Source organism: Tamandua tetradactyla, chromosome 2 (assembly GCF_023851605.1).
Source record: "Tamandua tetradactyla isolate mTamTet1 chromosome 2, mTamTet1.pri, whole genome shotgun sequence".
Classification (NCBI taxonomy): domain Eukaryota; kingdom Metazoa; phylum Chordata; class Mammalia; order Pilosa; family Myrmecophagidae; genus Tamandua; species Tamandua tetradactyla.
Genome location: NC_135328.1, coordinates 153,553,819 through 153,567,195, shown reverse-complemented (window position 1 = coordinate 153,567,195; position 13,377 = coordinate 153,553,819). Strand labels below are relative to the sequence as shown.

Below are 13,377 nucleotides of genomic sequence, written 5' to 3'. Positions count from 1 at the left end.
TAGCTGCTCTGGAGGACGAACTAAATTCCACCCCTCACTAAGCTGCCATCTTGGACCTTCCTCAAAAGTGAAAATACCAAATATCTTTTTAATTTAAAATGCCCTATCATCAAAAGGCAATATATATATAAAAGAAAGTATGGTTCCCTCCTTAAAATCCATATTAGTCTATGATTGATTTTCACAGTGACCAGTACATAGATCCATGTATATGGCATATGAATACATGCATGCCTACATACATACAAATATATATTACATATATATATTATATATATATGTATACTTTTCACAATCTTCTCTGTTTAGTTATCTATTGAGTAAGCTGTTAGAATTAATGTCATTATCACAGTAGTCTGAGTCTAAACATTGTATTAGGGAAATGTACTTAAACATAGTTCAGTGATTTGTTCCTTTTGATGACTATTTACAAAGACATCTATTTATGTTAGCAATAAGTGATCCTGATATTAAAAGAGATAATGATCATGCACATGTGGAGATGGCTGCATGCTCTTAAAATATTTACATGAGGTTTTCTGTTACAGCTTTTCCATTAATAGTCAAAGTACACTTCCTTCAATTTTCTCCACATTTTATTTAGTCTTGCTTCTAGGGGATGCATCCTTCCTTGGGTTCAAGCTGTCCTTCATATTTATTTGTATCCTTATTGTTCTTATATGCTGTTCAAAAGGGCTTTTTGCACTAATTACATACTTTGGATGGATTACATGGTGTGTGAATGTATCTCAATAAAATTTCATTAAAAGAGAGGAAAAAAGGCTCTTTTTGTCTTAATGTCTCTTCCACCACAGAAGACCCAGTTTACTCTGGAATCAAGATTAGTAATATATGTACTTCTCAATTCAGCCAGTGAGCTGCTGTGTCTCATCATTGAGACATCATCATATGTCACCATTAAGACAATTGCACCATCTTGTATGGACTTCATAAACTCAATAAATGGTGCTACATCTCCTCACATAGTGAAATATTTAGTGTCCAACACTTCTCCTGTTTTTCCATTTACCAAGGCAACAGTGATCCTCTTCCAGCATTATTCTTAACACTGCTCATTAAAACATTGTCTTCTAAGCCAAGTTTTGGTCCCACCACATTGGCTGCTCCACTTGCCATTTTAAATGCAAAATGCTTCTCAGGGAAAACTTTTGACAGCCCACATTATATCTGGAAGTCTTTAGATGTCTATTGCTGACCTTGCAAATAGATTTCCTAAACTTGCATCCGTTTTTATTTCAAATACTTGAGATATACCATAAAGTATCAGTGAAAATACTGCCACAGCTATGACCAACTTTATGCACCTGCTACCCTCATTTTTGGCTTTTCAATCTATGACAGTTTCTTGTTAAATAGTTCCAGCCTCCCTCCTGCCTCTCCAGCCTGCCAGAGGGCCATCCTGTTGGAGGACAGTGGACCCTCCACTGTGGTCTCATGTTCACTCCTTGGCTTCCTCTTGGCTCCACTGGCTTCCCCTCTCTTGTACTGATTTTTAGTTTAATTCTGTCATGGTTGCAAAACCTACTTTTTATGAATTCAATCCTTTTCAGTTTATTGGGATTTGTTTTACAGGCCAAGATATGGTATATTTTGGTGACTGTTACATGTGTGCTTGAGAAAAATTTGAATTCTGTTATTCAGTGGAGTGTTCTAGAAATGTCAACTAGGTCAAGACTTCTAGTGTTTGAATCTTCTATATCCTTACTGATTTTTTGTCTACTTATTCTATCAATTAGTAATTATAATTTTGGATTTATATGCTTTTTTCTATCAGCTTATTATTATTATTATTTTTTGGTTGGGTGTCCTTTATTGATGGTACATGACAAGGTAGGGCTTTTAGCCCCTTCCTTTCTCCAAGGGGTCTGGGTTGGAAGCTGTGGAGGATGGGTGATTCTCAGTGTTGGGGGATCGAGTTGCGGCTAGGGCTCCCCAGCTGCTGACAGCCTCTCTCTTCTTCTCTCATGCTGTTGCATGGGGATGGTGGTCCAAGGGGCTCTTACTACTTGGAGGTCATGTAGACCATAATGTCCACCACCCTGTTGCTGTAGCCAAATTCATTGAAGGAAACAAGCTTGAAGAAATGGTGGTTGAGGGCAATGCCAGTTCCAGCATCAAAAGTGGAAGAGTGGGTGTCACTGTTGAAGTCGCAAGAGACAACCTGGTCCTCAGTTTCACCCAGAATGCCCTTTAAAGGGGCCTCTGATGCCAACTTCACTACCTTCTTGGTGTCACCAAATTTGGCCACTATCTCCAGTTGGCAGGTCAGATCCATGATGGACACATTGGGGATGGGGACATGAAAGGCCATGCCAGTGAGCTTCACATTCAGCTCAGGGATGACCTCGCCGCCCTGCCTGGGCAGCACTGGTAGATGCAGGGATGATGTTCTGGGCAGCCCCCTGCCATCATGCCACTTTTTCCCAGAGGAAAATGGTGGCAGTGATGGTTTGGACAGTGGTCATGAGTCCCTCCATGATGCCTAAATTGTCATGGATGACCTTGACCAGGGGGAGCAGGCACTTGATGGTGCACAAAGCATTGCTGATGATCTTGAGGGAGTTGTCATACTTCTCATGGTTCATACCCATCACAAACATGGGGGCATCAGTCAAAGAGGCAGAGATGATGACTCTTGGCACCATCTTTCAAGTAAGCCCCAGCCTTTTCCAGGGTTGTGAAGACACCAGTGGACTCCACAACACATTCAGCACAAGTATCACTCCATTTGATATTGATAGGACCTTACTCTTAGAAGGAAGTGTTGAGATTCTCACTGATGACAAGCTTACATGTTCTCAACTTTCACGGTGCCTTTGAAGTTGTCATGGTTGAAATCATCTACTGAAACATGTAGAACATATAGTAGAGGTCAACAAAGGGCTCATTGATGGCAGCAACCTGCACTTTGCTGGAGTTTACAGCAGCCCGGGTGACCAGGTGCTCAGTATGGCCAAATCCATTCATTCTGACCTTCACCATCATGTGTCAGTGATGCGGTTTGGTGCTGCATGAAATGATGTGGCTGTCTGTCAAGTGGGGAGGAGCAGAGAGCCTCTATTAGCTTTTGCCATATGCTTTTGAAGCTTTTGAAGCTTCAAGCTCTTTTTTAGTGGCATACACATTTAGCATTGCTATGTTTTCTTGAATAAGTGAGCCATTTGTCATAATGTAATATTCTTTGCCTGGAAGTCTACTTTGTCTGGTACACATGCAGCATTTAAAAAATTAGTGTTGCATGGCATATCTTATTCCATCCTAAAAAAGCAATAATTTTCAAAGCATACTTCAACAAGTAGTTACAGAACAGATCCCATAGTTTGTCATGGGCTACCATTCCACCATCCCAGATTTTTCCTTCTAGTTGCTCCAAAGCACTGGAGGCTGCAAAGAATATTAATAAAGTGATTCAGCAGCCATACTTGTTTGTTAAATCCAATTTTCCTGTTATACTTCCTCCTTCTCCTTTAATCCTTCTCCTGATCTATAGGAATCTTTGGGCAATGCCTGTTCCAACTTTATCATGTTGAGAAGGGTGTTCGTACTAAAGGATAGGGGGTTGAAATTAATTGATGATCTTGGAGAGGCTGGCCCCTTTGAGTTTCAAGATTTATCTAACCTAGGAACCCTTGGGGAATTATATATTCCAGGAAACCAAACCTAGTGCATGAAACCTTTACAGGATCTCAGTTCAAGCCCTAAGTGCTCTTAAGAATCAATAGGAGCGATGTTGATTGGGGTTTAGCAAACCATGGCAATTAGCACTTTCTAACTGCAGCTTGCAAAAGAGTAGCCTCCAGAATAGCCTTTTGACTCTGATCTCACTTAGCCATTGATACCTTATTTTATTATGCATCTTCCTCACCTTTTGGTCCTGAGATTGTTGTCCGTCCTACAGTGCCAGGGTCAGACTCATCCTGGGGAGTCACATCCCATGTTGTCAGGGAGACTTTCATCCATAGATGTCATGTCCCACATAGTGGGGAGGGTATTGATTTTCCTTGCAGAGTTGGGTTTAGAGTGAGAGAGGCCACATCTGAGCAACAAAAGAGGTTTCCTGGAAGCAATTCTGAGGCCCTGTTATAGGTAGTCTTAGCTTCTCAACTACAAAAACACACTTTGTAAGGACAAGCATCAAAATCAAGGGTTTGGCCTCTTTTCTTGGGAGTCCCCAATCGATGAGAAGGTACCCAGGGTTTCCCAGATGGGAAAGTTTACTAGTTCTCTCTCTCTCTCTCAATCTATCTCTCTCTCTCTCTCTCTCTCTCTCTCTCTCTCTCTTCCCTCTCTCTCTCTCTCTCTCTCTCTCTCTCTTCCCTCTCAAGGAACTATATTAGTACTTTTTAATTATCAGCCAACCATAGTCTGGAATGTATCCAGGTATTGCATTAAGCTACACAGAATTACAAGTCCTCCACATCCTTAACTTTCAACCAATTTTTGTCTTTGTATTTAAAATGGATGTCTTATTGGCAGCATAGGTTGTCTCACTTCAAAAACAAACAAACAAACCTAATCTTATGATCTCTGCCTTTTAATTGGAGTATTAGAACATTTATCAAATATAATTTTTGATGCAGTTAGGCTAATCTACTACCTTGCACTTTTTCTTCCTATCTCACTTATTCTTTGTTTATTCTTTCCTTCTTTTAGATTGGGTATATTTTTTATGATTCTACTTGTAAGGGATGGTGGATTCCTTTCACTTAAATAAAGTAACTTAAGCCTCGACCTTCTAATCTGGCTCACATCCACTCCCCTCCCCGCACCAAACAACATATGATAATAAGGACTTAACATACCTTTATCTATGATTGGTCAGGTATGAGGCTTACCTGATTGGTCCTCTTAGCTTGTGTATAAGAACAGCTAAATACACAAATGAAAGACTCAACTTTATCTGTGGTTAGTCAAAGGCAAATGAATAATTATGATAATAAGTTGTAGAAAACTTTTTAATTGGCTAGTTTCTGAGATGAGGTTGTAACTCCTAAGTAGCCAGCCAATGACAGTCCAGGGAGGGGCTCCTTTTCATTAGGGACTAAGACAAAAGTAGCCTATGTGCTCCTGTGCTTGGCATTTGCTCACCCCTTGTTCCTGTGAGTGCCCTTTCTCATGAGAAAGAAATAAAAGAGCTTCTGATATATTGAATGTGCATCTGAAGAACTCACTTGAGCTGGCAACACTGAGCTGGCAACACTGAGCTGTTAATGCTGCTCCATACATATTTATCTCTACTCTTGGCATATTAGCTATACCTCTTTGTTTTATTATTACTTTTTTTAGTGTTTCATCTAGAATTTATAATATACATGTAAATTTACAATATACATGTAATTTACAATATACAATGTAACCTATCACAGTTGATCTTTATGTATAGTGTAAAAACCTTACAATAGCATACTTCTATCTCTTCTTCCCATCCTTGTGCTCTGTGGGAGTTGAACCAATTAAGTCTATGGTTGAGCTATTGGGGTTTAGTGGTGGCTATTGTTACCTTCATTTCACAACAGTGTTCCAACCCAACTTAGCCCCAAGACCAAAGAACACGCCTGGCACAAAGTTACTCCTGAGTTTGATTAGGGACTTATGAACAGAAGATTCTTCCTCATGGTGGCCAATTGGGAAATGGAAGTCAGTGTTCTATATAAAAAAGGGGGAGAGGAATGCCATGGGGGTGACTTATAAAGTTTTAGGCCCACAGGGTGTACAAAGGAGTTTCAGCAGATCTCATGAGATCTGATGAGGGGAGGGGAGTTTAATGCTTTGACAATACATTCTTTCCCCTCTGAATGGGTCTGTTGACCTTTACTGTCTGTTGACCTTTACCATCTGTCCTGGTCAAGTAGGCTGCTATGTGCAGTGACTTATTCTCATAATGGAGGAGGGAATGGGGCCTGGGCCCTGGGTCCTCACAATCCACCGTGACACAGCAGGCTATGGTGACCATAGGATAGACATTACATCTATATTCCACAACAGTATAAGAGAAAAACAGAACACTAGGGGACCCCACAGAGAGATAACAAACCCACAAAGTGATGAAAACTTGTGATTTGCATCTTCATTGAGATTCTTTTCCAGATTTTCCAATGTGCTGAATTCTACCAGGCCAGCAGGGCATGGTAGAATTCAGCACATTGCAGTTTAATACACATGGTTCGCAGTCTAAGGCAGACCAGTGGCACTTGACAATGGCAGTTCAGTGCATACTTAGCATTGATATTTATTGTGTATGTAGGTAACTGCAGAATCCTATTGCAGAAAGATGCTTGCTACGATGCTAAGAGTGAAAAGAAAGATGTTCATGGGAAGCTGTGCGAGGCAAATCTAATTGATCTAGTAGAATCCCGGAGAAGGGGTACTATGAGGGGGTTTTAAATACCATGGCTTTTCCCCTGCAATTATTTAGGGAGCCTTCTGGAGTCAAATCCACAATTAGCCTGGGCATAATAAGTGTCCACAGAGTCACATATACTGTGCCTTGAGGTATGAAGTGGGGGGTGCCCAGGTTGTTGACATATACAATTTTTGGCATACCGGAGAGTGGGGTGCTACTGCAGTTTGCAAACACCAGACATGTTGGACCAGTTTTTTGGATGAATAAGGGGAAGATTTTGGAGGAACTGTGAAAAGAATGATGGAGAAGTCCTGTAGTGCTTGAAGAGACAGTTGGTATTAATAGAATCACTGCCAATCTGGACAAAGGGGGACACAAAAGGGACAAATTGGAGTTTGCAGAATGAGAACCATGGAAGTTTGGGTCTGAAGCCAAGAAGCCTTGGGCCAGGAGAGTGGACCCACCCATATACATGGAGAGGTTGAGTTTACCCTGAGGGCAGAGGATGAGTCTCCCATCTCATTGCAGTGGAAGAGTTGTGCCGCCTCAGGCCTTTGAGAAGGTATAGCACGCTCCTTGGGGACTGGGGAGAGCCTGGCTGCCACCACATTGAGGGGTTGAGTGTGTGCTCCAGAAATGGCAGAGAGCCCAGGGGTGGCCCTGATGCCCGGAGAGAGTGGAACCGAGAAAAAGGTGGTCTTCTCCTTGTTCCCTGGGGTTGATTTGGAAAGAGGTGGGCCACCGCATAGGCCCTTGGAAAGGGTGGGACTGCCCCTTTTTAAAGCCGAAGGATAAATGACTTTCAGACTTTGAAATCCAATGGTGTTTGCCATGCAGGTTTTCTTTCCAATTTCTCCCTATGGATCCTGTGACTGTCCCTCCTTTGCATATTGGTACCAGATAACTTGTTTTGAGATTCATAGGTCCACAGCTAGAGGAGAATTTTTTGCACTTTAATATTGTTTAAGGTGATAAGTGTAATTGCCAAGTTGACAAGGGGTGGACTTGAGGTAGTTAGATTCAGGTGTCAACTTGGCTAGATGAAGATGCTTAGTTCTATTGCTGTGGACATGAGCCAATGGCATGTGAACCTCATCTGTTATTGATTACATCTGCAATCAGCTAGGAGGCATGCCTGCTGCAATGTAGATGTTTGATTTAATTGGCTGATGCTTAAATGACAGACTCAAGGTAACACAGCCAAAGCAGCTCAGCATACCTCATCTCAGCACTTGCAGCTCAGCCCAGGCCTTTGGAGATGCAGAAAGAAATCACCCCAAGGAAAGTTGTTGGAACCCAGAGGCCTGGAGAGAATGCCAGCAGAGACCATCGTGTGCCTTCCCATGTAAGAAAGAACCTCAGTTGAAAGTAAGCTGCCTTTCCTCTGAAGAACTAACGAAATAAATCCCCTTTTATTAAAAGCCAATCTGTTTCTGGTGTGTTGCATTCCGGCAGCTAGCAAACTAGACCATGTAGTCTTAAATTTTGGGTGACTCCAATACCCCATAGGCTTCAATTCCCACCAGCACAGTTGCATTGACCAGGACCATGGCCAATCAACCTTATTTTCCCCAATTTCTAATGCCTGTGGTGCAGGCAAGAGCAAGTTATTTTCATTACTTCATTGTGGCTTAGTGTTGCTTGTTGCTAGTCCTTTTACTTGAATTCACAGTGCCTGCATGGGCCCCCATTACAGTTCAACAGGAGTAGAAGCAGCTGCTCAGGACCTTGAATTGAGACTGGTGAGTGTCAGCTACAACTGGCATGTCCATTGCCGCAGAGATTTCTTGTTACCTTTTAACTTTTCTTTTAAAAGCTGATTCATCCTTTCAATTAACCCCACTGATGTGCTGTTGTAAGGTAAATGAAATGTCCATAAAATGTCATGTTCAGTAGCCTAGGCTTGGGTTAGTCGTCCAATACGCCCCCCCCCCCATTATTGTCCATAGTGTGGGGACCCTGAAGAAAGCATTTAGCTTCTCTAAGCAATGTATTGTAGCTCTTTGGTTAGCAACAATCTAGTGGCCGTATTTATGGCTGCATATTATGTACCTTCAGATAATGGGAGGGGCCCAATACAATTTACCTGCCACTTGGGACTGGAATCTACTCGGGACCAATGTGGCCAAGTTGATGAGGAAGTATCCTCAGGTGTCATGTGTCATAGCGAACAGGAAGGACAAGTTCTTTAGCTGTTGTCTGGTGATGGGCAGTTGAAATTGCTGTGCCAGTCTCTGTGGTTTGGTATCCTTGGTGTCCTGTTTTCCTATGCAACCGTTCAGCAGCCTTGTGCAATGTTGGCTTGAGGCTACGGATTCTTGCTAAAGTATTGGCTTCAAGATTGCCAGGTAAAGAATCAGTATTGTGGGCAGAAACCTGAAACATGGTTACATTTACTTGTGACAGGCAGCCCAGATGTCTCCCCATGTTTCTTTTCCTGAAAGCAACATTCCCTCAGGGTCCCAAAGACATAGTAACCAATTTGGCAGGATTTCTTTAGGCTTTTGTCTCTATTGATTCCTGATTTCACATAATTCCGTAGTGATGTAGTTCCACATGGTAATTAAGATCTTTTGGCCAGGAGGGGATTTTGAGGCAGCTACTGTGGCTGTGGCATCCTCAGTGTCACCCACCCCTCTGGGGAGTGAGGGTGCTGAATATGTTCTGACAACTTTTTGTTGGACCAGAGGATGAGCAGGCTTCTTTTCCTCATTTTCAATGTCCCAGTCTGACTGGGGATCATCATCATCTGGAGAGAAATCAACAGGATCCCTAATTTAGAGTCTCATTCAGGGGAAGTCAGCATATGTCTCACTTGCCCCTTGGGCAGTTTACTCCCTCTTAACATTAGCAGAGCAGCATGCCGATATTTCTAAACTCTCATCTACATGGCATAGCCTCTCATTCAATGCATCCTTCAAGTCTGCTTGGACTATACACAAGTCCCTTTCTGAGTTATGTTCTTCTTTCAGGCAGCAAATCACAGCTTTAGTGGCCAGGTCCTCTTCCATGGCTGAACATGCAATTCCTAACAGGTGCCAAGAAATGGCCATGGCAGCCTGGTAGCTCTCCTTTTCTTTATGAAATCTGAACTGTAGCTGCAGGAATACTAACAGTCTGGCCAGGGAGTTCTGGGCATCCTTATACTCCTTCAGTGGTCCTCATTCATCTAGGAGGGTGGCCACCCCTCCCCACATAGATGTTGCAGGCCATCCCAGGAGTCCTCTTGGGGAATCTCCCTTCCCAATACTCATGCCTTTTACAGCCAGTCACTCTTTGGTCTCCTGTTTGGCTCGCCAAATGTTCCAACCCAACTCAGCACCAAGATCAAAGAATATGCCTGGTGCGGTGTTACCCATGAGTTTAGTAGGGACTTATGAGCAGGAGAAGATTCTTCCTAATGATGGTGGGTCAGGAAATGGAAGTCGGTGTTCTGTAGAAGGAAAAAAAAAAAGAGAGGAGTGCCACAGGACTGACTTATAAGGTTTAGGTCCACAGGGTATGACAATGGAATTTCAGCAGGGTCTCATGAAGTTTGATTAGGGGAGAGGAGTTTTAATGCTTTGATGATACATTCTTTCCTCTGAGGGAATGACGATACATTTTTCCCTTGCTGACCTTTAATGTCTGTCTGGGTTATGTAGGCAGCTATGTGCAGTGACTTGTTCTCATAATGGAGGAGAGGGCAGGGCCCAGGCCCTGGGTCCTCACAACTATACGCTTTAAATTCCTCCAGTGATGGATTTCCACAACCTTGTACTTAATGTGAAGCTTCGAGTGCTGAAAGGGTGTATTAAAAAATAAATAAACAAGTAAGTAAATAAATGAAGGGCATACTCAATGTTCCTGTTCCATCCTTGGTTATCAGTAGGCTCTGTGTGCCTGTCCTTGGGATAAGGCGGGGATGGGGGAAGGGGGTTGCTCTCTCTCCATTCTCTTTCTCCTCCCTTAGATGTGAACCCTGCCTGTTCCTTACTCAGTGCAAGGGTCTTGAGGGTAATGAGGGTTCATTCTCAGGATTCCTGCTCTAGACTCAGTATTTGGCACCTGAGCCTCAAGAGTAAGGCTTTCTCAGTGTACCTGCTGCTCTCCCAGTGGCAAACAGCCTCTTCTTTCTGTTCATTGCAGCATCTGCAGCCCAGGCAGATTCCATGTCCCACCCCCCTGTGGCTGCCCAAACCCTTTATTGGTGGTTGGTCTTTTCGTAAGTGAGTTCCCTGTCCTTCTTCCCTCTCCAATAGCATTTGCTTTGTATCAGTGCAGGATTCTGCACATGAGAAGGTCTCCTGTCCTTCTCCTGTCTTGAGGCAGTACAAGGCTGGAGGTGGAGGTTTTCTATCCTTTCTGCAGTGTGAGGAGATCTTTGCCTTTGCCAAACATCAGAACAGTCACTCAAAGATGGGCAGTTACTTGACCTTTCTCTGGTGGCAGATGGCTTCTGCCTCACCCAAGAGAAGGGTCTGGGATGTGAAAGTTCAGTGTCTGTCCATCAGCAGCAGCCATTCTTTCCATTTCAATCTAAAACCTCATGTCCTACAGTTCTGGGGAAATATATATGGTTACATCTTGATAGTTTTTATCCTCTCTTTTCTCTTCCTGGATGGGAGAGTGAATCTGGGGGATCTGAGTTCTTCTTAAACTGACTTTCAGTCAGTCTTATTTTTGGCCTCATTCAGTATGCTGGCCTTTAGAGGATTTGTTGCATACAATTCTGAATCCTCATGTATCTGTATGTACCATCTGTTTGCTTTGTGCTGGCTTCCTTCCATCTACCAAAATTTCATTGACATTGCTTGTCTGCTGCCTTCTTCCATTCTCTTTGTCCCTATAGGTTTGCAACATTTAGTTAATTTACCACCTTTATCTTCAAAAATTAATTTTGCTCTCTGAGCTGTGTTTGAGAGAGGATAGAGATAAAAGTGGTTGTCTATTCTGCCATGTTTACATGACTCTTTCCCCATTTCTTATTGGATTGTGTTTTTTTTTTCCTTCTTGATTTAAAATAACTCCTTATATATTAAAAATAGTATTCCTGTTTCTGTAGTTGATAATATTTTTTTTCCAGTTTGTCATTTTCCTTTTAATTCTGTTAATGGTAGATATATCTGATTAAAAAGGATTTTACCTGTATAACATAAAGCCAGCCAGCCAACACCTGGTTACTGGTGACTTTCACTCCTACAGAATGTGGAAGCTCTGGAGTTTATGTTAATTCCAGATGGGGCTGGGTTAAACTTGAATGATTTACAAGCCTCACATGTTCCCAGTGGAAATAGCAGTTTTTCTCGCTCACAGTTCTGCGTTATTCTGCAGAGGAAGAACTACCACCACTTCAACACCACCATTTCTGTCACCTGTACCACTACCATCTCTACCACCACCATCACCGTGATGATTTTGAACCATATATACCCCAGAAAGTCATGTTCTTAAAGCTGATCCATCCCTATCAGTGTAGACCTATTGTAAGTAGGACCTTTTGATGAGGTTACTTCAGCTGAGGTGTGGCCCAGGGTAAGTCATACTGGAGCCCTTTATAAATGGACTGAAGAGAAAGAGACAGAGAGGGAGGAGAAGAGAGAGAGAGAGAGAGAGACAGAGAGAGACAGAGAGAGAGACAGACAGACAGACACAGAGAGAGAGAGAGTGCCACCAAAGCATAAGGCTGCAATCAATGAAACCCAGAAGAGAAAGGAGAGACCAGTAGATGCTGTCATGTGCCTTGCCATGTGGCAGAGGAGCTGAGGGTTGTTATCTGAAGAAAGCAGCACCTTGAGTATACCTTCATCAAGAACATTCTCACATTCTCAAACTGTAAGCTAATCAATTCCCGTTGTTTAAAGCCAACCCATTTCATGGTATTTGTTTGTTTTTTTTTTTTTTTTTTGCATGGGCAGGCACCGGGAACCCAACCCAGGTCTCTGCCATGGCAGGGAAGAACTCTGCCTGCTGAGTCACCGCAGCCTGCCCATGGTATTTGTTTTGAGCAACCTCAGGAACTGAACCAGATTTCATGACCATTAGCAACACCTCCACCACCCCCACGACCACCACTACCATCTCTACCACCACTACCTCCACCTCTACCACTACTATCTCCACCATCACCACGACCACCACTACCATCTCTACCACCACTACCTCCACCTCCACCTCCACCACTACTATCTCCACCATCACCACGACCACTACCTCCACCTCCACCACTACTATCTCCACCACCCCCACGACCACCACTACCATCTCTACCACCACTACCTCCACCTCCACCTCCACCACTACTATCTCCACCACCCCCACGACCACCACTACCATCTCTACCACCACTACCTCCACCTCCACCTCCACCACTACTATCTCCACCACCCCCACGACCACCACTACCATCTCTACCACCACTACCTCCACCTCCACCTCCACCACTACTATCTCCACCATCACCACCACCACTACCACCACCTCCTCCACAACCACCCCTTCCACCATCAACTCCATCATCACAACCACCTCTGTCTCTACCATTACATTCACTACTTCCCCTGCTACCACCATTACTACCTCTACCACCACCACCTCCTCCACCTCCACTATCACCACCAACTTCACCTTCACCTTTACTATCTCCATCACCTCCACTTCCACCACTATTTCTGCCACCTCGACCACCATCACCACCACTGCCACCACCACTTAAAGTTTACTATGGACTAAGTATTATTCTAAGCACGTTACATGTATTAACTCTTTAATCATCACATCAACCCTATTATGTAATCATATACATATTACTGATATTCTAATTTTACAGAACTTGGGAGATGGTTCCAGGAAAATATCAAAGGTTCTAGAGCCTTCTGAAGTCTTAGCCTGTGATTATGAATGCTTTCTTAATATTCATAATCTGTTGCTTAAGTGTATGTCAAGGAAGCATATTCAACCAATTATTCATACATCAAACATTTGGGGTATCTTCTGTGTGGCAGGACAACGTTGAATCACCAGCAAAGGCTGGT

General features: G+C 43.1%; 2 pseudogenes; both read right to left on the bottom strand.

The window, feature by feature from the left end:
- Window positions 1–600: 600 nt before the first annotated feature.
- Window positions 601–1,338, bottom strand: LOC143662744 (protein FAM3C-like; annotated as a pseudogene).
- A 685-nt stretch (window positions 1,339–2,023) lies between these two features.
- Window positions 2,024–12,751, bottom strand: LOC143657646 (glyceraldehyde-3-phosphate dehydrogenase pseudogene; annotated as a pseudogene).
- Between the last annotated feature and the right edge of the window lie 626 nt (window positions 12,752–13,377).